This window comes from Carcharodon carcharias, chromosome 19, assembly GCF_017639515.1.
Source record: "Carcharodon carcharias isolate sCarCar2 chromosome 19, sCarCar2.pri, whole genome shotgun sequence".
Taxonomy (NCBI): Eukaryota; Metazoa; Chordata; class Chondrichthyes; order Lamniformes; family Lamnidae; genus Carcharodon; species Carcharodon carcharias.
The window spans coordinates 95,861,034-95,885,394 of NC_054485.1; the positions used below are offsets into that span (position 1 = coordinate 95,861,034).

Consider the following 24,361-nt stretch of genomic DNA (forward strand, 5'->3'; position numbering starts at 1 on the left):
GGGGGGTGTTAGGATAGGAGCGGATCATCAAAAGATGTCACAGACAAAAGAACAAAAGAACACAGAGGTATTGAAGTTGGTGATATTATCTAAACAAATGTCCTAATTAAGAATGGATGGTAGGGCACTCAAGGTATAGCTCTAGTGGGGGTGGGGGAGCATAAAAGATTTAAAAAATAATGGAAATAGGTGGGAAAAGAAAAATCTACATAAATTATTGGAAAAAAACCTAAAAAAACAATAGGAAAGGGGAAGAAACAGAAAGGGCGTGGGGATGGAGGAGGGAGCTCAAGACCTAAAGTTGTTGAATTCAATATTCAGTCCGGAAGGCTGTAAAGTGCCTAGTCGGAAGATGAGATGCTGTTCCTCCAGTTTGCGTTGGGCTTCACTGGAACAATGCAGCAAGCCAAGGACAGACATGTGGGCAAGAGAGCAGGATGGAGTGTTAAAATGGCAAGCCACAGGGAGGTTTGGGTCATTCTTGCGGCAGACCGCAGGTGTTCTGCAAAGCGGTCGCCCAGTTTACATTTGGTCTCTCCAATGTAGAGGAGACCGCATTGGGAGCAACGAATACAGTAGATGAAGTTGGGGGAAATGCAAGTGAAATGTTGCTTCACTTGAAAGGAGTGTTTGGGCCCTTGGACGGTGAGGAGAGAAGAAGTGAAGGGGCAGGTGTTACATCTTTTGCCTGGGCATGGGTAGGTGCCATAGGTGGCGGTTGAGGAGTAGGGGGTGATGGAGGAGTGGACCAATGTGTCCCGGAGGGAACAATCCCTACAGAATGCCGACAGGGCGGTGAAGGGAAGATGTGATTGGTGGTGGCATCATGCTGGAGTTGGCGGAAATGGCGGAGGATGATCCTTTGAATACGGAGGCTGGTGGGGTGATAAGTGAGGATAAGGGGGACCCTATCATGCTACTGGGAGGTTATTCTCATCAGTTTACAGCTGACAGGAGGAAGGGAGGCGGTGTGAAATTACGGGATGGATCTGTTAGTGACCTTGAATCCCGCAGATTCTCAGCAGTGCCAAGTTTTTCCCGTCGTCATTCAATCCTAGACTGAAGATGGGAAAGATTCTCTCAGTGAAAGTGTGGGTGAAAGTGTGGAGATGGGACATGTTGTCCACATTGTAAAATGACACCTGTCCACCCTCATAGTCCAGGAAAACCCCGATCTTCTGGGGATTCATACTCAGAGTGAGGGGGGTCCGTAAGGGGGAGGTGGCGGCTAAATAACCAAATCCGGGAACCAGCCCCACAACCCACAATCCATACTCGGGGCTCAGGGAGATTCCCCCTTTCCTGTCCACAGACTCTCGGGCCACTCCAAGCAACCACCAAGTCTCCTACCCCACCTCCACCTCCCAGTAATGTCTCCCTGATGTGAATCCCTCTGATCCCAGGACACAAACCCAGGGATCAAACCTCTCCGGGGTGTCAGGGAGCCGCTGCCGTTTGTCTCCAAGTCTAAAGCTGGTCCGGTCCTCAGACAGGATGAGCTGGGGATTCGCTGTGTTCAGATCCAGAGTCAGAGAGGCTGGAGCTGGGGGAAAGTTAAAATAACACAGTCAGTGATTTAGAGACAGGGGCTGGGGATGGGGAGAGAGTGTGAGGAAGGAGCCCAGAGGGGGAGAGGGGGAAGAGGAAGTGGGAGAGAGAGAGAGAGAGAGGGAGAGAGGGAGCTGGAAAGAGATGGAGGGGGGGCGGGGAGGTGAAGTTGAGGAGAGAAAATGGCAGCAGAGGAGGGAGCAGATACTTGGAGAGGGAGAGTGTTAGTGGAGTGATAGAGAGGAAGAGGTGGCAGAGAGTGAGAGCAAGAGGGTTTGAGAACATGGAAGCCGGAGAGAGAGAGACAGAGGACAGGATGGCAGAGATTGGGAGAGTGGGTGAGAAAGAGAGGGTGGAGTAAATAGAGCAGGGGGCTGGCAGGAAATGTGTGGGAATGTGAGAGTGAGATAGAGCAGTAGAGAGTACATCGATGTACCGGAGAATGAGTTGTGGAAGGGGGCCGGAGTAGGACTGGAACAAGGAATGTTCCTCATACCCCATAAACAGACAGGCATAGCTAGGGCCTATGTGTATACCCATTGCCACACCTTTTATGTGGAGGAAGTGAGAGGAGTTAAAGGAGAAATTGTTCAGTGTGAGAACAAGTTCAGCCAGACGGAGGAGAGTAGTGGTGGATGGGAATTATTTGGGCCTCTGTTCAAGGAAGAAGCTAAGGGCCTTCAGATCATCCTGGTGGGGGATGGAGGTGTAGAGGGATTGGATGTCCATGGTGAAGAGAAAGCAGTTGGGGCCAGGGAACTGGAAATTGTTGATGTGACGTAAGGTGTCAGAGGAATCACGGATGTAGGTAGAAAGGGACTGGACAAGGGGAGAGAGAAGGGAGTCAAGATAACGAGAAATGAGTTCCATGGGGCAGGAGCAGGCTGACATGATCGGTCTACTGGGACAGTTCTGTTTGTGGATTTTGGGTGGGAGGTAGAAGCGGTCCATCCAACGTTGGGCGACTATCAGGTTGGAAGCTGTGGAAGGAAGATCTCCAGAGGAGATGAGGTCAGTGACAGTCCTGAAAACAATGGCTTGATGTTCAGTGGTGGGGTCATGGTCCAGGGGGAGGTAGGAGGAAGTGTCAGCAATTTGACACTCCGCCTTCACGAGGTAGAGGTCAGTGCAACAATAGCATCACCCTTGTCAGCGGGTTTGATGACAATGTTGGGGTTGGACCTGAGAGAATGGAGTGCAGTAAGTTCAGAGAGAGACAGATTAGAATGGGTGAGAGGAGCAGAAAAATTGGGACGACTAATGTCGCGCCGACAGTTCTCAATGAAAAGATCAAGAGAAGGTAAGAATCCAGAGGGAGGGGTCCAGGTGGAGGAGAATATTGGAGGTGGGTAAAAGGATCCGTTGAACGGGGAGAGGACTCCTACCCAAAGAAGTGAGCACGGAGACGAAGCCGGCGGAAGAAGAGTTCAGCATCGTATCGAGCCCGAAATTCATTGAGATGAGGGCATAAGGGTATGAAACTAAGTCCTTTGCTGAGCACTGAACGTTCAGCATCGGAGAGGGGAAGGTCAGGGGGTATATTGAATACACGGCCGGGGCTGGGATTGGAAGATGGGGTGGGGACGGAGGGACAGGCAGTGGTGGAGGGTCCTAGATGGGTGTTGGTGTTGATGAGTTGTTGGAGCTTGCGTTCCTTAGCACTTGAGAGAAAGAGAAAAAGTTTCTTGTTGAGGCGTCGGATGAGACGAAGAATAAAATGAAACTGGAGGCACACGCAGCTTTGAAAAAGGATGCGGCGGTGCTGCTGGAGGGAGAGGTCGAATGTGTTCATATGCCAGCAGTTCTGTGGAAGGGTCATGAGGACTCGAAATGTCAACTCTTTTCTTCTCCACCAATGCTGCCAGACCTGCTGGGTTTTTCCAGGTAATTCTGTTTCCCCTGGACCTGATGATCTACATCCCAGAATGTTGAATGAGATGGCTGTAGAGAAAGTCGGTGCATTGGTGGTCATCTTTCAAAATTTGGGACACTCTGGAATTGTTCCTGCAGATTGGAAGGTGGCAAATGAAACCCCACTATTTAAGAAAGGAGGAAGAGAGAAAACATGGAACTACAGACCTGTTAGTCTAACATCAGTCATAGGGGCAATGCTAGAGCCTATAATAAAGGATGTGATAAGAGGACACTTAGAAATAATGGGAACCTTGGGCAGAATCAACATGGACTTGATGAAAGGGAAATCATGTTTAACAAACCCCTGCTGGAGTTTTTGGAAGATGTAACTAGGAGAATAGGGAAGGGGTAACTGGAGGATGTCGTGTATCCAGATTTTCAGAAAGCTTTTGATAAGGTCCCACAACAGAGGTTTGCTAACAAAATCAGAGCAAATGCAATTTGGCGGAATGTACTGGCATGGATTGAGAACTGGTTTATGGGCAGAAAACAAAGAGTAGCAATAAATGGGTCATTTTCAGGAGAACAGGCTGTCACTAGTGGGGTATCGCAAGGATAGGTGCTTGGGCCCCAGATATTCACAATCCATATCAATGATTTGGATGTTGGGATTAAATGTAATATGTCCAAGTTTGCAGATGGAAGTGTCAGTTGTGAGCAGGATGCAGAGATGATTCAAGGAGATTTGGAGAGGTTCAGTGAGTGGGCAAAAATGTGGCAAATGGAATTCAAGGTGGAGAAATGTGAGGATATCAACTTTTGTGGGAAAAGCCGAAATGTAGGGTATTTCTTAAATGGAGAGATGCTGGGAAATGTTGAGCGTAAAAGGGACTTGGGTGTCCTTGTTCATGAGTCACTGAAAGCCGGTACAACAAGGAATTTAGAAGGCAAATGCGATATTGGCCTTTATTGCAAGATGATTTGGGTACAGGAGTAAAGGTGTCTTACTACAATTATATATAGCCTTGGTGAAACTGCACCTGGACTATTATGTGCAGCTTTGGTCTCCTAACATGAGGAAAGGTATATTTGCCATAGACTGAGTGTAATGAAGGTTCACAAATAAATTCCTGGATTGGAGGGATTGTCCTGAAGATGGAGAAAATTTGGATTTATTTTAAAGTGCCAGCTAGGACCAGCATCTAGGGTGCCAAAGCATACACAGACAATCACAGCCTTACATGAAAGCTAAAAACTTGCACAAAGGGCTCAGCTGTAAATTTGCAATTAGGAAATGGGAGACACACAAGAGCAGGGACTCAGGATGACTCGATCAAGACACGGGGAAGGCCATTTAACACCATCTGATAGTCTCGAAACACACCCAGTCAGCCCCTATAAACCTTTTGTCGAGAACAAACACACATTCTTTGTTGTCTCCCAAAAGGACAATGCCCAGTCTCTGCACTGCAATTACTGTACAAGAACACAATGATCAGATTATTGTGCTATGGCCTTTGTCTAACTAGCATCATTAAGTTGTAACTGGTAGTAAAAAATATATTAACTGTGTTCATTTGAACCTCGGTGGAGATTGCTCAGCGTTTGCTCCCCACATGCGTAATAAAGGAACCACTTGAATATTGCATCTGGACTCCCAAGTGTTGAAATTTTGTACCGGAGTATTCCTCGGACCTTTCAGTCCTGTGAGGGCAGATTAAATAGACGGGTCCTTTGCTCTCTGGAGTTTAGAAAAAAGGAAAGGTGATCTCATTCAAACATACAAAATTCTAACAGGTCTTGACAGGGTGAATGCAGGAAGGATGTTTCCCTGGTTGTGGTGCTGGGGGCTCTAGAACCAGGGGACACAGTTTCAGATTAAGGGGCAGGTCATTTAGGACCGAGATGAGGAGGAATTTCTTCACTCAGAGGGTGATGAATCTTTTTAAGTTTCTGTCCCAGACGGCTGTGGCGGCTCAGTCATTGAGTATGTGCAAGACTGAGATGGATAGTTTTCTACATATTAAAAACATCAATGGATATGGGGATAGGGCAGGAAAATGGTGTTGAAGTAGAGAATCAGCCATGATCTCATTGAATGCCAGAGTGGGCTGGATGGGCTGGACGATCTACTCCTGCCAAGAGCAGTTCTACTCCAGCATCTTGAAAGGGTTAAACAATTTTAGTTAGAATTGCCTGTTAGTAACAATAAAATATGAGCAGAAATGCAGAACGGCAGAATAGCAGACGTGTTTTAAACAGAATAAAAAAGATGGGCAAGGCAGGAGAACAAAGAACAAGGCCATGGAGTGAGTGGCTGTTGAAGTCAGGAGGCACAGTCTCCTGCACAATCAACAAGAGATGGTGGTCTTGCGAGGATGAGAACAATATCGAGTGTCTGTACACATGGGAAATAAGTGACAAAAGCCAAAGGCCTCTTTAAGCATCTGATTGTGAATTGACAAGATTAGATTACGAGTCTGTGACAAATTGTGTATAAGAAGATTTCGCTGTAATCTGCACAGCTCGGTCTAGGACTGCCCAAGGCTGTCTCTCCCTGCGTACGCTTGAATCACTAATGAAAGATCGTGGCCTGTACCTGAGTCTCCTGGTGGTTTCTAAGGCAAATTATAACCTGCTGACAGCAGTTCTACTCCAGCATCTCAACACAGGCATGATCCCAGCTCCTCAGCTGAGCCGCTGCACCAACAGCTGCTCCCAACTCTTTAAACTAAATACAAATGAATACAAACGGTTGTTCACTGACCTTTGAATTCACTTGTTAACCTGTGATCTCCCAGCAGGGTTCAGCCCCCTGTCCTGAGACAGGATCTGAATGTATCAACCCTTGGGACATTCTGAACCTTAAATGTTACAATCTCCAGTCAACACAAAGGTTGTGAACTTACAATCACTCCACACTGAAAATACACAGTCAGAACTCCAACAATATAGGTTTAATCATCCTCTCTATTAAAATAATACATTGCCTTGATAGTCTTCCTGCCAAGTGGACAGGTTCATGTATTTGGACATTATAATCCACTCGCTAAGTTAACTATCAATTAACCGATCTAAATCCCTTTGTAGACTCTCCATGTGCTCTTAACAAGTTAAATTCCTAATATGTTTGTGCCATAAACAAATTTAACTACCATACCATTTGGTCCCTTCATCAAAGTCATTGATAGAGATTGTAAATAGTTGAGTTTCCAGTGCTCATCCCTGTGTCACTCCACTAGTTACAGCTCAGCAACCCAAACACAGGAGCAGGATTGGTAGAGAGAGAGAGAGAGAGAAAGAGAATGTGTGAATATAGAGAGGAGAGAGGGAGGGAGAGGGGAGAGAGAAAGTGTGATGAAGGAGTGAGAGATTGGGAGGAGTGGGGGTGTGGTCAGAGAGTGGACAGAGTGGAGCCAGAGTTAGCTGGAGGGGACAGTGACAATCCTGGAAGGGGCGGGCTGAGATGGTGGAAGGGGGAGAGGAGAGAGGTTTGTAGTTGAGAGCGGAGAAAGAGCAAGGGAAAGGGAGGGGAGAAAGAAAGCTGGAGGGAAAGGATGGGGGATTGCGAGGGACAGTGTTCAGGACGGGGTGGACAGGGAGAGTTTGGGACCGAGACGAGGGAGGAAGTGTTGAATGGGGTGGGAAGACAGACTGGAGGGAAGTGAGTGAGAGAGGGGATGGACAGGGAGTGGAGTATGTGTAGGAATGGGCGGAGGGAGAGAACAGAGGGCACGGGAAGGGAGGTGGAGGGGAGCAGGGGACAAGGAAAGTGAGATGAGAGAGAAAGCAGGTGAGGAAGGAGGGTTGTGAGGAAATTCTGCGGCGGATGGAGGCAGAGGGACCATGGGAGCAAGAAAGAGAGGAAGAGAGGACTGGGAGGGAAGAGGGAATGGGTGGCGAGTTAGAGGGTGGAGGAGGGGAGAGAGCAGAGACGCGGGAGGAGCAAGTGCAGATTTGGGTGGGTGATATTGGGGAGACAGTGGGTAGGGGAGCGTGGGCAGGAGTGTGAAGGGGCCAGGCAGCAGTGGGAGGGGTGTGGGCATTGTGTCATCAAGCGTGGACAGGAGCATTGAGGAGACAAGAAAAACCCTGCTGCCTCCCCCATCTCCAAATTGTAAACAGGAAAATAAATGTGCTCAGCTTTTCACTGCCGCCCACATCCATGTCCAGGAAACACAAGGCTCAGGGCTTGAGTCTCAGGACATCCCAATATTTGGACAGAGTCCAAAACAGCACCAACATTAGCAGATGGATGGTGCCTAACACCTGTTTTCGGGACTGCCCTAGTCCCTTAAAAACATCCCAGCCCACTTATGAGTTGGACTAGATAACGGAATCTTACAGCACAAAAGGAGGCTATTCAGCCCATCGTACTTGTGCAAGCTGTCCAATTTAATCTTCTAGTCCAGATTTTTGCCCGGAACCCTGCATATTAATCTATTTAAGAACATGTTCAATTCATTTCTATGATATCCACATTTTCACACAATGAATTGCAAATCATGAACATAGTCTGTGAGATTTCATTTTTGCTCATTACCCCTCTAATTCTTTTGGTGATTATTTTAATTCTTAGCCTTTAGTTACAGACACACTTACCAGAGTAAACAGATTCTCCTGACCTGCTCAATAAAACCCCCAGAATTCAAATTCCTGCATTAAATCTCCCTTTAAACTTCTCTGTTCTAGGGAGAGCATTACCAGCTTATCCAACCTACCCTGTAAACTGAAGTCCCTCATCAGTGTTATTGTGCTGGTAAATCCCCCCTGTACCCTCTCCAATGACTTGAAATACTTCCTAAAGTGTAGTGTCCAGAAATGCAGAAATTACTCCTCCATAGGCCTATTTGAAGTGCTCATTGGTGCAAACACTGCACCTGAAACTGCTCCTTTCTATACCAGTGCACTTGCACATGAGGGACAAGTTCACTATCCTGATTTTCTAATCCAGAAGGCGATCAAGAGTCAACAACAGATGCTCCAAGGTGACATGGAGACACAGGGGTAGGGGGTGAAATTTGTCATGAACGGATGTGTGACACGGACAACACTGAAGTAGCAGCTCGGAACACATTCCTGTCAATATATGTTTCCATTAACTCAAATGGAGATTGGTATTGAGCATGACGTAAACTGAGTTACTGATTTACTGTCTGATTTTCACATTTTGCGTAACCATCCACACAAGGTTTACTCTTTCTGAAACTCTTATTGAACTGTTTAAAAATAAAGACAGTTTTAACTAAACAGGGGCACACACAGACATTTCAGGACATGTCATTGAGGTGGTGGCTCACCAACAGACACTCCGTCTACAGCAACTTTCATAGACAATGGCCTCTCTGGATATGTGTGAATAGCTTTCTTCCTGCCTTATCAAGATACAGATATTACATCCATAGCTGGCATACACCTGGAGATATCCCCTGCTGAGAGCAGGAAATGACCACATGCAGGTGGCAGGACTGATAAGGCATGAAACACAATTGGATGACCCGAATCAAGGTAATAACTTGTATATCAAGGGACCAGGATCAGAAAGGGGACATAAAGCCACAGCCACAAGGACAGTGTTGTTGCAGCCAGGAAAGCACGATGTGGTCAGTCACAGGAAGTCGTGCAGAAGAAGTGATTCAGCGGACTGACCACGTGGGAACGTCTCCGACAAGCGGATCTTACTGAACAAGTGGTGTAAATTTATAATTGCTTGTTGGGTTAATAAAGGTTTTGAGGGGTCGAGTAGGTTGGGCCTGTACTCATCAGATCTCTGAGTCAGGAGGGCACGTGGAGGTGGATCAGTGTAAGGTCCAGGGGAACGAGGGGAGGTTCAAGGGTGACAGATGGGAGAGGAAAGTTGATATTGGGTGAGTCAAGGTGATGGAGGAAGTTGGTGGGTGGCAGGGGGAAGGGTAGAAGTTGGCGGATGAAGTTTGGAAGGTGACGCACACCATTTTTAAAATCCGACGTTGACCATTCAGTTAAACAGTGAGTAAGATGCCTCGAAGTGGGAGGAAGGTCTTTTTGGGGGGTGGTGCTCAAGGTCAGCACAAATAGCCGACTAAAGGGACACTCTAATAATTATGAGGTAACTGGATGTCATCCATGCTCAGTCATGTTCTCCCCTCTATGGTGAAGCCCACACTGCAGCAAGTGGGTCCCATCACATCGAGATCCCAGCAAGGTATGGAGCTTCCTTTCATTCTGTGCTGTTTGCCATCAGCTGCAGTCAGAGGCAGGGATGAATGGAGAGAGAGTGGTGGATGCTTCCAAGGGGCACGGGTGGTGGCCAACTCATGACTCCAAAACTCCATCCCCCCAGCTGAATGGTCATGCCTGACAAGGGCTCATGTGGTTAGTCGTTCTATGTTACCAAGGCAATGGTCTCTCTGTAGGGTCTCGAGGGTAGAGGAGGGTATTAAAGGAACTATCTCAGTGAATGTTGGGCAGCATCCTCAGGGACAAGGGATACCCCCAGCAAAAATGGCTGATGATGCCAGTTCACCAACCGCAGATTACTGCTGAGGAGATACAATGATGGCTATACCCCCACCAGGTCCCTGACTGAGCAGGTGATTGAGTTCCTAAAGATGAGGTTCAGATGTTTGGATGGCTCAGGCAGTGCTTTCTCATCCTGAGAATGTCTCAGATCATCATTGTCTGCTGCACCCTGCACAGCCTCGTGATACAGAAGGGAGATGCGTTGCCTGAGTGAGACATGGGGAAGCAAGATGTCTGCTCCGATGAGAAGGACAACGAAGGGATGGGAGGGCCAGGATGTGGCCGAACCACATGCAGAGGCTATAGCTGGAATATGATGTGGTAGACAGGCCCATACCAATCTGATAGTTACCAGATTCCAGGCAGAGTAAGCTGCCAGGACATTTGTTGAACTTTTTGGTTTTCTATCCTTTGCAAACTGGAAGGCCCCAGCACCTTCTTGTTTACTGACCTTAGGTTTCTCAAATGTACCTTTATTTTTGAGAGCAGAATTAAATTACAGTGGTGACATCTTCCCTGCTGTTGGTTTGAGCCTTGCATGTGCCCAACTATAATAAAATGCAAAACCCTGGTGCCAATTGTGCTTATTAGGATCTATACAGTCTCCTGCAACCTCAGGGGCCTGTAAGTAGAATTGTGATTTCAGCAATGCACTGACAAAGTCCTGAACACGACAGATTGGAAGGAATGTCAAATCTAAACTTTCCAGAGATGCACTATCCTGATTGGGCATTCTGAATACACTTGTGTGTCACTGACTGAAAGCTGATGCATTGGTCCCATGCGAAGCACTAGATGGGTCCATTATTAAAGAAGCTCAAGGTGGGGGTGACCTTCAACGCCACCAGCATTGGATTCCCTCCAAGCCCTTGTGGCCGCAGCTCATTGTTGAGAAGCTGGCAGATAGATCCCTGGATCTACGAAGCCGCCTCCGGCATTGGCTTTCATCCATTTGTAGATAAGAGCACCGCCTGTGATACACCTGTGGTCAGGCCAATGGCCGCCATCTTGACTTCCCTGAGGCCGGCTCTTGCTAACCCTGACACCTGCTCTCAAAGGGGAGCCGACTTAGCAGAAAACTCTTTGAAGCAGAACCTGACAGGGAGGAGCAACATAAGAACAACATTTGGCCCCTATAAATCGCTGCTCCATGCATATTGATGAGAGATTATCTTGTTCCTGTGTCCCCCTAGTCACCACTCACACATCATAATCGCATATCTCTTGACATCTTTATCACGCCAATAAGTTTAGAGGTTATTTTGCAGTCCACGCACTGAGTGCCTCACCTGCACTATGCTTTGCTGAGGTGAAAGGACCCTGACCCTCCAGTCACAGAGACTCCTACAAGTCTCAGTCTCAGATGGGCCTTAGCTTTAGTGGGAGACCATGATTTATCATTGTGGCACCCACAGCCAAGTAAATTTTCTTTCCTGCATGGACCCTGCACAGGACAGTTAGAGCTGCTGACCCTTCTCATGGATCTCCTCACAGTCCTCAGCACAGGTCCAATCTACTCTCCCTCTCCTCGTGCTCTAAACAAGCAATGGTCCTTCAATGATGTCCAATGCACTTTGGTTAGACATAGCAGCATGATATCATCGCTATAACAGAAAATTGGCTTACGGAGGGGCAAAAATTGCAGATTACCATCCCTGGATATAGAGTTTTCAGGCAGGGTAGAGAGGGGGATAAAAAAGGTGGGGGTGCAGCATTATCGGTTCAAGACTCAATGACAGCTGAAAGGCGGGATAACATAAAATGAAGCATCAAATGAGGCCCTATGGGTGGAGTTCAGAAATGAAAAAGGGGCAAGCACACTACTGGGGGTGTATTTTCATGCCCCCAAATAGAGTAAGGGGCAAATATGTAAGCAAATTTCTAAGAGCAAAAACAATAGGACAGCAATATTTGGAAACTTTAGCTACCCTAATGTGAATTGGAATGCGAACAGTGTGAAGGGCACAGAGGGCACAAAATTCTTGAACTGCATTCAAGAAAACTTTCTTAGCCAGCACGTAACAAGCACAACGAGAGGGGGCACAATTCTAGATTTAGTCTTCGGAAAAGAACCTGGGGAAGTGGATGAAGTAGCAGTGGGTGACCATTTTGGAGATACTGACCATAAGACAGTTAGATTTAACACCATTATGGAAAAGGGCAAATAGAAAGCAGGAATAAAAGTTCTAAATTGGGGGAAGACAAATTTTACAGAGCTGAGAGGTTAACTGGCGAAAGTGGACTGGATAGAGTTATTAGAGGGGAAAATGTTGTCAAATCAGTGGGAGTTATTCGAAAACAATATTCTACGGGCACAGTGTAGACATGTCCACATAAAGAAGCAGGGTGATACTGACAAATCTAGAGCCCCCTTTTTATCCAGAAGCAGACAGGTCAAGATAAAGCAAAAAGTGAAGGCTCATGACAGTCACAAAAAGCCTAATATTGTAGCAAGTCTAGAGGAGTATAGAAAGTACAGGGGTGAAGTAAATATGTAAATTAGGAAAGCAAAGTGAGGAATTGCAAAGATATTGGCAGGTCAAATCACATAAAACCCTAAGGTGTTTTGCCAGTACATTAAGAGCAAAAGAGTAACTAAGGGAAGGGTAGGGCCTATCAGAGATGTACATGGTAACCTGTGCATTGAGGCTGAGGATGTGCGCAGGGTTCTCAATGCGTACTTTGTCTCTGTCTTCACTAAAGAGAGGGATGATGCAGACATTCTAGTTCAAGAGGAGGAGTGTGAAATATTAGATAAAATAAGTATCATGAGTGAGGAAGTAATGGAACTGACATCCTTGAAGGTGGATATATAACCGAGACCACATTGATTGTATCCCGGGTTGTTAAAAGAAGCCAGGGAGGAAATAACGAATGCCCTGAGGATCATTATCCAATCATCACTAGAGACAGGTGAGGTACCAGGTGATTGAATATCTGCGAGCATTCTACCATTATTTGAAAAGGTTGTGAGGGATTGGTCAGAAAATGATAGGCCGGTCAGCTTGACTTCAGTTGTGGGCAAATTATTGGAATCAATTCTGAGAGGCAGGATAAAATGTCACTTAGAAAGGCATTGATTGATCAGAGATAGCCAGCATGGTTTTAGAGGGGAAGATCATATCTTACTAACTTAATCGAAATTTTTGGAACCAACAAGGATGATTGATGAGGGTCGTGGAGTGGATGTTGTCTTCATGGATTTTAGTGAGGCATTTGACAAGGTCCCAAAAGGCAGACTGGTCAGGAAGGTGAGATCCCTGGGTCACAGGGAAGATAGTGAGTTGCATTCAAGATTGGCTCAGCAACAGGTAACAAAAGGTCATGGTCGATAGATATTTTTGCAAGTGGAAAATAGTTTCCAGTGGTGCTGACAGGGCTCAGTGTTGGAGCCCTTGCTGCTTGTTGCATATATTAATGGTTTGGACTTAAATGTGGGAGGTATGTTTGGGAAATTTGCCGAAGACATAAACATTTTCCATGTAGTTGGAAGTGAAGAGGGTAGCTGTTATCTCCAGAATGATATCAATAGTTATGTTGAGTGGGCAAATTGAATTCAATCTGCTTAAGTGTGAGGAATGCATTTGGGGATTGGTTGAGGAAGTGAGAGACGTTGGCGTGCATGCCGCATGTCCTGGAAGGTGGCAGTACAGGTGTGTAGAGTGGTCAAGAAAGCATATGGAATGCTTTCATTTATTGGACGAGTTATTGAAGTCCAAGACAAGGACATTGAGATGGAACTGTATATAATGCTGGTTAGTCTACAGCTGGAATTTTATGTACAGTTATGGTCACCACATTACAGGAAGGACATAATTTCTCTGGAGAAAGGACAGAGGAGATTTACAAGAATGCCGCCAGGGCTTCAAAATTGCAGCTATGAGGAACGATTGGATAAGCTAGCATTGTTTTACTTACAGCAGAGGAGGCAGAGAGATTACCGAATTCAGGTGTACAAAATTATGAGGGGCCAAAATATAGTAGAGAGAAAGGACTTGTTTCGCTAGCTGAGGGGTTAATTAACACAGGGCACAGATTTAAGGTGATTGGTAAAAGGATTAGAGGGTACATGAGGAAAATATTTTTTCGCCCAGAGGGTGATGGGCATCTGGAAGTCTTGGCCTGGTTGGTGATTTAGGCTGAATTGCTCAACTCTTTGAAAGGTACCAGGATCTGCACCTGAAGTGTTATAACCTGCGCAGCTATGTACCAAGAGCGGGAAATTGGATTAAAATAAGCAGCTAGTTTCTTTTTTCTTTGGCTGGTGCAGGCACAATGGGCAGAATGGCCTCTTACTGCACCGTAACTTTTCTATCATTCTATGGTTGCAAACCTTTTATGTGAGGCCTACTGCCACCCTTGATAATGGAGATAAAGTAGACAAGCAGGCACCAAAATCTCCATGTGCGGTCTGACAAAGGATTTAGGCAAATGCACAAACATCTCTTTAATCTTACATCCAAATTCCTCTTGCAGTCAAGAATAATGTGCAGCCTCTGGTTTTCTACTGTTAAGAAGACAGCTTCAGTCTCTTAGCCTTGAAACTGCATCCGCGCCACTCACATAGTGGATTGAACTCTGAGTACTCATGGCAACCACCACATCTCACACCAGGGCAACAGCTGCAGGAGAAACAATGACCGAGATGATCCATCTTAGTCTCCTTCCAACATCACTGATGTCACAGATGCCAGTCTTCAGCTGATGCAACTGACTCTACATGATCACAAGTAATGGATGAACTCACTGGATACAGCAAAGGCAATGGGCACTTACAACATCCCAGCTGTAGTACTGAAGATTTTTACTCCAAAATTAGTGATACCCATCGCCAGGATGTTCCAGTCAAGTTACAACACTGGCATCTGCCCGACAATGTGGGAATTTGCCCAAGTATATCCTGTCCACATAAAGCAGGACAAATACAATGCGGACAATCACTGATCCATCAGTCTACTCTCAATCTTCAGGCAAGGGGTGGAATGTGATTTTGACAAGGCCATCAAGTGGCACTTGCACAGCAATAAAATGCTTATAATCCTCTGTTTGCGTTCCACCAGAGCCACTTGAAATCGAATCAGTTCGATAAAAATTAAATAAAGATGGGCAGGTGATGTGTTGCAGTTGCAGCAGGTGGGGACCGGACGCTATCCGTCTGATTCATGGCATCCACGTCTGCAGTAAGTGTCTGCAGCTTGAGGAACCTCAGCTCCGAGCTGATCCACTGGAATCCGTGATTTGGACAGTGCAATGCATTGGAGAGGGGTAAAATTACCAGCACATTTTGTTCCACGAGGCAGTGACACCCTTAGGTATTTCCGATTTGTATACTGGTCAGGGAAAGGGAAGAAAGTCAGCTAAGAATGTACAGCCCTTGCAATTGTCTAACAGATTCAAAGCCCTTGCACCTTATGTGGACAAGAGCATGAATGCAGGGAGGATGAGCAAACTGACTATGGCACAGTGGTGCAGGTAGATATTCAAATGCAGAAAGGAATGTACTTGTAGTAGGCGACAGGTTAGTTAGGGGGATAGAATCTGTTCACTTCAGGCAAGTGCATGCATTCCAAAGGCTGTGGTGCCTGTCCTGTGCCAGGGTCAAAGTAATCCTGTCAGGGCTGTCAAGGATCTTGGAGAGGGAGGAAAAGCATCCAGTTCTTATAGTCCCCATGGGTACCCATATTGATAGGGCTAAGAATGTGGTTCTACTGAGAGAGTGTGTGCAGTTAGGCACTAAATTCAAAGGTAATAATCTCTGCCTGAGGCATAAGTTGATGGGCATGGAGTGAATACGATCAGAGAATTGAATGTGTGGCTCAAAGATTGGTGTTGGAAAGATGTGTCTCAATTCATGTGGCACTGGCACTAACACTGGGGAAAGAGGAAGCGAAACTATTAGAGTGGCCTTCACTTGAACCACGCTGGAACCAGTGTCTTGGCAAATTGTATAAGGGCTGTGGAGAGCACTTTAACCTAAAGAGTGGGGGAGGGGGAGGAAGTATTCATGTGTGGTTAGATTTTGAACATTGAATAAAAAGGACAAGGCAATATTGCAGGATAGCATTTCAGGTGATGATAAACAGAGTGCAACAGGAAGCGATAGAGCTTACAAACATAAGAGTATACCAGCTAATAAGGTCAGGGTAGGGAAAAATTGTCCAAAGACCAAAATAACAGCTCCTTACCAGAATGCGTACAGAATTCGTATCAAGAGGGATGAATTGAGAGCACAAATAGAAATAAATTATTATATGATTGCATTTACAGAGATATGGTTGCAGAGCGTCCACAGCTGGGAACTGAATATTCAAGGGTATGTGATATTTTAGAAGGGCAGGAGGAAAGGAAAAGTAGATCGGGTAGCTCTGTTAATAAGGAACGTGATCAGTATAGTTATGAGAAATTATCGTGCTTCCGAGGATCAAAAGGTAGTAACAATTTGGGTGGAGATAAGAAACATCAAGGGAAAGAAATCATTAATGGGAGTGGTTTACATGCCTCCTGAAAGTAGCTAAGCTGTAGGACAGTATAAATCAAAAAATAATGGGAGCTTGTAAGAAGGATACTGCAATAACTTTAGGCAGTTGTAATCTTCATACAGTTTGGTCGAATCAAATTGGAAAAGGTGGACTGAGGATGAGTTCGTAGATTGTATTTGGGACAGATTCTTTGAACAATATGCTCCTGAACTAACCAGGGAACAGGCTGCTTTACACATGGTATCATCTAACGAGTCAGGATTAATAAATGACCTCATGGCAAAAGATCCTCCAGTTAAGAGAGATCACAATAAGATAGAATTTCACATTCAGTTTGAGGATAGCCAATTTATGTCTGAAACTCATGCCTTAATCTTAAATGCAGGCAATTACAAGGGTTTGAAAACAGTGTTGGCTAAAATGGGCAGGGAAAATAGATTAAAGGCAAGTTGGTAGAGAAGTAGCGGCAGCCAGTTAAGGGGATATTTCATAACTCTCAACAAAAATACATTCCATTGAGAAAGAAATGCGCAATGAACAGATTGTCCCATCTGCGGCTGACTTAGGAAGGTAATGGTGGCATCAAATTGAGATAAAAGATATACAATACTGCAATGATTAGTGGTAGGCCAGAAAATTTGGAAAATTTTAGAAACAAGCAAAGATTGACTAAAATAATGAGGGAGAAATTGGAGTATGGGAGGAAACTTGCAAGACACCTAAAAACAGACAGGAAAAGCTTCTACACATACATAAAAAAGAAGAGTAGTGATAGTGAGTGTGGGCCCCTTAAAGGGTGAGACTGGGGAATCAATAATGGGAAACCAGGAAATGGCAAAGACATGGAACAGGTACTCCTCACAGTAGAAGGCACAAGAAGCATCCCAAGAATAGTAGAGAAACAAAGGCAAAAAGGAGAGAGGAATATGAAACAATCAAGATCACTAGAGAAAAAAGTAGGAGGAAAATAATGGGACTAAAGGCTGACAAGAAACTTGGACCTGATGACTTGCACAGTTGGGTCTGTGAGGCAGTGACTGCAGAGATAATGGATTCACTGTTTGCAATTTTCCAAAATTCTCTAGGCCCTCGGAAGGTCACAGTCATCTGGCAGGCCATGAATTTAATACCACTGTTCAAGAAAGGAGAAAGAGACAGAAATCAATGATCTATAGGCTGGTTAGTCTAATATCTGTCATTGGGAAAATGCATGAAACCATTCTTCAAAGGTAGTAGCAGGACGCAAATTAGGAAGCAAATGGAATGTTGCCTTAATTGAAAGGGAGATGGAATATAATAGTGGGGAACTCTTGATATAGCTGGACAGATCATTGGTGAGAGCAACAGTGCAGTTTGGGCGTCGGTTAGCTCAGCTGGCTGGACGGCTGGTTTGTGAGGCAGAGTGATGCACCAGTACAATTCCTGTACTAGCTGAGGTCACCAATGCATTCCCTGCCTTCTCAACCTCACCCCACACCTGAGGTGTGGTGACCCTCAGGTTAAACTCACCACCAGTCATCTCTCTCTAATGAGAGCACAGTCAATGGTCTTTGGGACTATGGTGACTTTCACTTCACAGTTTTCATTTCCTTACTTAAGGGAGTTATATTTATGTCTTTGAAGCAGTTCAGGTAACGTTCGCTAGGCTGATTCCTGGATGAAGAGGTTGTCTGATGAAGAAAGGTTGAACAGTTTAGGCCTATATTCTTGAAGTTTAGAAAAATTAGAGGTGATCTTACTGAAACATATGTGATTCTGAGGAGCTTGATAGGTTAGATAGTGGGAGGAATATTCCTGTTGTGGGAGCATCTAGAAGCAGTGGACATAGTTTATAGATCAGGGGTCTGTCTCCCTTTTAAGACAGAGATGAGAAGGAATTTCTTCTCTTTTAGGGATATCAGCCTTTTGAATTCTATTCCACAGACAGCAAAGGAGATGAGGCTGTTGTAAATACTCAGGGCTGAATTAGACAGATTTTTGATCGACAGTGGAGGTAAGGGCTATAGGGAACAGCAAAAAAGGGCAGTTAAAGCCACAGTTAGATAAGCCATGATCTTATCGAATGGTGGAACAGGTTTAATGGGCCAAATAGCCTCCTGAGCTGCTATTTCTTGTGATCTTATGATAATCATACAACACAACCCCTCCCTGGATGGACATTGGATTTCCTGTTTCCCACACGCCACTGGAACTTTGGAACCCATTTAGTTCCTTCACAGCTAGAATTATAGTTAGGAAAATTAATATAAAAGTTTTACCAGGGTTAATGGAATTGATCATTTCCCTCCAAGCTGTGTACTGTAAAGGTCCTTTGAACTTTCCAATAGACAGGGCCGCAGCATCTGCCACTGAGAGTTGCTTATTGTCATCACTAATCCTGTAAATATTAAAGAATTGATGGTATAAATTCATCCCACTTGAGCATTTTAGACAAGACTGAACATTCATACCTTTCAACATTTTTTATATTAGAACAAATGTGATAGAAAGTGAAATTTCTTTCTATAACTGAGCAAAAGATAACTTTGAAATGCAAGGGCAGAGGATGGAAACACTCATGTCCTGAAAAACAACCATTGCCCTTGAAAAGTTGGTGGTGAGCTGCCTTCTTGAACTGCTGCAGTCCATGTGGTGTAGGAACACCTACAGTGCTCTTAGCGAGGAAGTTGCATTAACGAGTCATTATTGGTAATGGTCATTGAAGTGCCCCATCCAGTGTATATTCTGCACCCTTGCCACTCTCAGTGCTTCTTGCAAGTGGCATTCAACATGGAAGAGTACTGATTCATCAGCTGAGGAGTGGATTTGAGGGACGGGGGGGGGGGGGGGGGGGGGGGGGGGCGGGGCGGGGGTGCAAATGGGTTGGTACGTGATCATCAGCAGGATGTTTCCTTGCGCATATTTCACCCGATGCCATGAAACTTCATCGGGTCCTGAGTCGATGTTAAGTACTCCCAGGGCAACTCCCTCCAAACTTTACACCACAGTGTCGCCATCTCTGCTGGGTCTGTCTTGTCGGTGCTAAGGATACAGGTCAAGGTTCTATACTGGAATAAAAACAAAACCCGTTCCCACTTTAACATGTGACTGTCTCGGTTTGGTCAGGAGCCTTGCAGGGATATGGATGGTCGACACCATGGAAACATGGACGGTGTGGCTCTCTCAGGGTCAGTCGGAAGGCCACAGCTGCACTAACAGCAGTCTGCAACCTGCAAGTAAGCACTTCAAGACTGTATGGCATCTTGTAATTTAATACAATCATGTGGACCAGTTATATGAAATCTAATTAAATAACTGCAAAAAGCATGTCATCACAATAAAAGACTAGTACTTAAACCATAAGCAGAGTTATTGTCGCCCGATGAACGATCCTTTAATGTTGCGATGGGAACTAGAAAAGAAATTCATAACAAAACCTTTCTGGCTTATTTTACAAAATTGTGCAGATTTTCAGCAGAAAACATGTTCTACCTTCTCTTCCAACAAGCTTCCTCCTGAAAGAAATGAATCACGAACAGTGAGGAGCACAGTAAACAGATTTAGAACCATAGAAATTTTACGGCACAGAAAGAGGCCACTTGGCCCATCCTGTCTGCGCCAGATGAAAAACAAGCCACCCAGCCTAATCACACTTTGCATCATTTGATCTACAGCCCTGCAGGTTACAGCACTTGATGTCAACATCCAGACAGCTTCTAAATGAGTTGAGGTTTTCTGCCTCTACTACACTTACAGGCCGTGAGTTCCAGATCCCACAACCGTTGGATGTAAAAGTTTTTCCTCATCTTTCCTCTCATCTTTCTATGCACATTAAATCTGTGCCCTCTCGTCACTGGCCTCTCTGGTAAGTAAATAGACCCTTCCCCACCAACTCTATCAGGCCTCTCACAATTCTGTATATCTCAAATCTTCTCTCAGCCTCCTCTGTCCCAGGGATAACAGCCAAAGCCTTTTCCAATCTTTCCTCATAGCTACAATTTTCTAGTCTTGGTAACATCCTTGTAAATCTCCTCTGTACCCTCTCTAATTCAATTACACCCTTTCTGTAATGAGGTAACCAGAACTACACACATTTCAGGAGGATATAAACAGGGCGTCTGGTGAAATGAGCAGAATCAGAGCATATTAGATTTAAAACGGATGCATTTTGGAAGGAAGGTTGTGGAGAGTCACATAAACTGGAACTCAGCATCAGTCCCGCTCACAGACACAGTGACTCTCACACACCTTACCAGGCATATCCACACACTCAAAACATGAACTGGAACAGGATTACAATGGGCGTCACAGGAGAAAATTAAACTTGGCAACACGGAGATAATCACAAAGCAAGTGTGAAGATCAAGAAAACTCATTCTCTGGAGGTTACAGGTATTCTCGGGAATCTGCAATGTGGAAGGCGATTATTTCGGGGAGACCGCAGAACTGTCGCGAAACAGCCAGAAATTTGTTTAACTCAGTTTTTATTTCTTCAGTAAATTCTACATTTAATCCACAGTTAACAGTTATTTTGTCACTGTTTGAAGTCGCATTGAACTGACACGCAATATATTCTCTCACCTTCAAGAATATCAACTCGTCCTTTTGCTCCATCTGTTTCTGCAACTTTGAGAGCTTCTCCTCAATAGAATTTAAATTCTCCTCAATCTCGCGAAGGTTTTTCTCCATTCTTTGCAGAATCTTCTCTTCTTCCCTGAGATCTCTGAGTAGTCGCTGCTCTTTCTCAGTGAGAATCTGGTGCATTTTAGTGAACTCGGATGTGATGTGGCTCTACAGACTGCTCGACTGTTCCTAACAAATGAAATGTGAAACATAATTAATGTCCCGCGTTAAAGGGAGCAAAACTGACCGAGATCCCAGAAAATCAGCACAGGGAGACCTTACCCTGATTTCAGAAATATTCCGCTTCTCTTTCTCTTCCGTTTCGAGAACGGCCGATTTCTTCTGTGTGAGAGAATCTAAGGAAGATTTCAGCTGATCCTGGGATTGGGAGAGAAAATCACAGAATTGAAGTGTTAGACAATGAAATGTGATAAAACTATCAGCTTAGAAAATATTTCCCCTTTTACCTTGTAGATTTCAACAGCTTCTTTAATCGGCAGGAAGCGGTGCTCTCTGTGTTCCCGCGAAACTACACAAGTGACACAGATCAATTTCTTGTCAGTTTCACAAAACAGCTTCAGTTCTTCCTGATGTTCCTCACAGTGAAGTTTACTTTCCTTCTCTTTCGGGTCCAGCTTTAATTTTCGAGTTTTCTCGGCCAGATTCGCTAAGGCCCGATTTACCCTGAGGTTTCTTTCCGGAAATTCCTCTCTACATTCCGGGCAGGAGTTTATCTCCTTTTTCCAACACTGGGTGATACAGGAACGGCAGAAGTTGTGTCCACAATCCAGTGTTACCGGATCAGTGAAGAAATCAAGACAAATGGAACAAATTGTCTCCTCCGTCAAACTCTGGACCTGTTCTCTGGAAGCCATGTTCACACTCACCACTTTCTGATTCAAACCACTTTCAGTTTCGATGTTGCTGCCGCGCACCCTCCGTTCAGCTTTTTCCTTATTACGTTCGCTGCGATCCTCAGGGAATTATTATTCCATCGTGGTCTATGTCCTCGCGACATCCACACAGGAGAGTAAAAATAACACACCCAGTCGAACAGGAGAAAAACAGAGTTAAAGCACGGAGGAGAATAACTGAAACCTGTCGAGGGCGGGTTTGGCTCCAGGGGATGTTCACAGTGGAGAGAGAGAGAGAGAAAGAGGGAGGGAGAGAGGAGGGGGAGATCGGCGGGATCGAGATTCCATTGCACTTTTCTCCAGTCTGAACTCGCTGCCGATTACAAACCCTCTGGTGAAACAAGGTGTGAAATCCAGATCCTTCAAATGCGTTACTGATTGCAGTCGCTCACAAGAAGGCAAAAAGTACCATAACTTCAAGAAAGCATTTCGAGTGATAGATACAGATAATTTAGAGGGTTCGACCTGTCAAGTTTCTTTGTATTTTCGAAAAGAAAATCTTGCGTTTTAATAGCGCCTTTCGCATCCGCTGGACGTCCCAGTGCGCTTTGAAGCAGAGGAAGTACTTTAGAAGGGGAGTCACTGGTGTCACGTTGGAAAATACATCAGTCAACATGAGAACAAGTCTGAGTTCTGTACCAAAGTATCTGGAGTGAGACTCGATCCCACCACTTTCTGACTCAGAGGTAAAAAGCTACCAACGAGAGACAGCTGACAGGTGGCACTAAAACGAGACATTTGTTCACCAGTTTCTGGAATGTTTCTTTGCAGGAGTGTGGAGAGATGAAGCAGCGGATTTACTGGCGAGGGAGTCTCCTCCCAGGTAATTTTGTAGCACAGGCCCCTGTGCTTCATGGATCCTTCCCAGGGACACCTCAACTGATGCAGGAAAGCTTTGGGTTGACATATTTCCCTCAATATTTGGAAGAATTTCTCCATCTGGCGATTGGTCACAATGTGGAACTCGCTGCCACTTGATGTGGCTGAGGTCGAGAGCATTAATGCATTGACAAGGAGGCTTGAAATCCAAGATGGTTTTATGCAGAATGTGTTTTGAGTTTCTTTGTAAATGCTTGAGAAAATAAGATTTAGTTTCGGAAATGGAAAAAAAAATCCAGAGATATTCAAACTCCGCCTCGGGGATTTTGAGCTCTGCTCATTCATGTCTCAGGTAGTGCAGCCCTCCCAGTCCCTGATAAAGAGGAAGGACATCACAGGGTGTGGGGGCAGGGCTGTGGGACAGGCCAATGGAAAATGGGAGGGGGCCAAACGGCATCCTATTGGGGTTAAACTTGAAAAGCTTCCCCCGACCCTCGTGTTACGGCCGCAAGGAAAACGCAAAATGTTCCATATATTTGACAGTATTGAACATTGGCTTTTAATGTCACTGTCTGGGTGTTAAACAACTCCTGTGTGGGGCACAGAAAGGACAACCTGGCCTGGGGGACATGAACACCCCTTTCACAGACCAGCGGAATTTACTGACATTCATTTCAACGGAGGGAAAATCTGGGAAGTTCCTGTCATTGGAGACATTCCTCCCCACTAGTCGGAATTCTACTCGATTTGTCCTTTGACATCTTTTGGTAATCTCCACCTATCACTGGCCCCCTATCCAGTTCTCCCTGTTCCACCCCCTCTTTCAACCAGCTTACATTTCACCTCTTATCCATTTTTCCTTTGTTCTGATGAAGAGTCATACGGACTTGAAACGTTAACTGTTTTCCTCTTCGCAGATGCTGTCAGACCTGCTGAGTTTTTCCAGGTATTTTTGTTTTTGAATAAACAATTATTGCAGTTCACCCAGGCGCTCTTTGAACGTTTGCTATTACCTATCCACCCTCATCCTTTTAAGTAAGTTTTCCCAATCCATCATAGCCAACTCGTATCTCATACCATTGCAGTTTCCTTTATTGAGATTCAGGGCCCTAGTCTCAGAATCAAATAGGTCGCTCTCCACCTTGATGAGGAATTCTATCATGTTATGGTCACTCATCCCCAAGGGGTCTCGCACAACTAGGTTGTCAATTATTGCTTTGTCATTACACAATACCCTGTCTTGGCTGGCCTGTTCTCTAGTTGATTCCTCAATGTATTGATCCAGAAAACCATCCTGTATACACTGCAGGAATTCCTCCTCTACGGTATTGTTACTAATTTGGTTTGCCCAATCTATATGCAGATTAAAGTCACCCATAATTACAGACGTTCCTTTATTGCATGAGTCTCTAATTTCCTGTTTAATGCTATTCCCAACATCAACGCTACAGTTTGGGGATCTATATACAACCCCAACTAACATTTTTTGCCCCTTAGTGTTTCTCAGCTCTGCCCATACATATTCCACAACGTTGGAGCTAATATCTTTCCTCACTATTGCGTTAATTTCCTCTTTAACCAGCAATGCAACTCCACCACCTTTTCCTTTTTGTCTGTCCTTCCTAAATACTGAATCCCCCTAGA

General features: G+C 45.1%; 1 pseudogene; it reads right to left on the reverse strand.

Moving 5' to 3' along the window:
* Positions 1-569: 569 nt before the first annotated feature.
* LOC121291282 lies at positions 570-21,876 on the reverse strand (annotated as a pseudogene).
* Between the last annotated feature and the right edge of the window lie 2,485 nt (positions 21,877-24,361).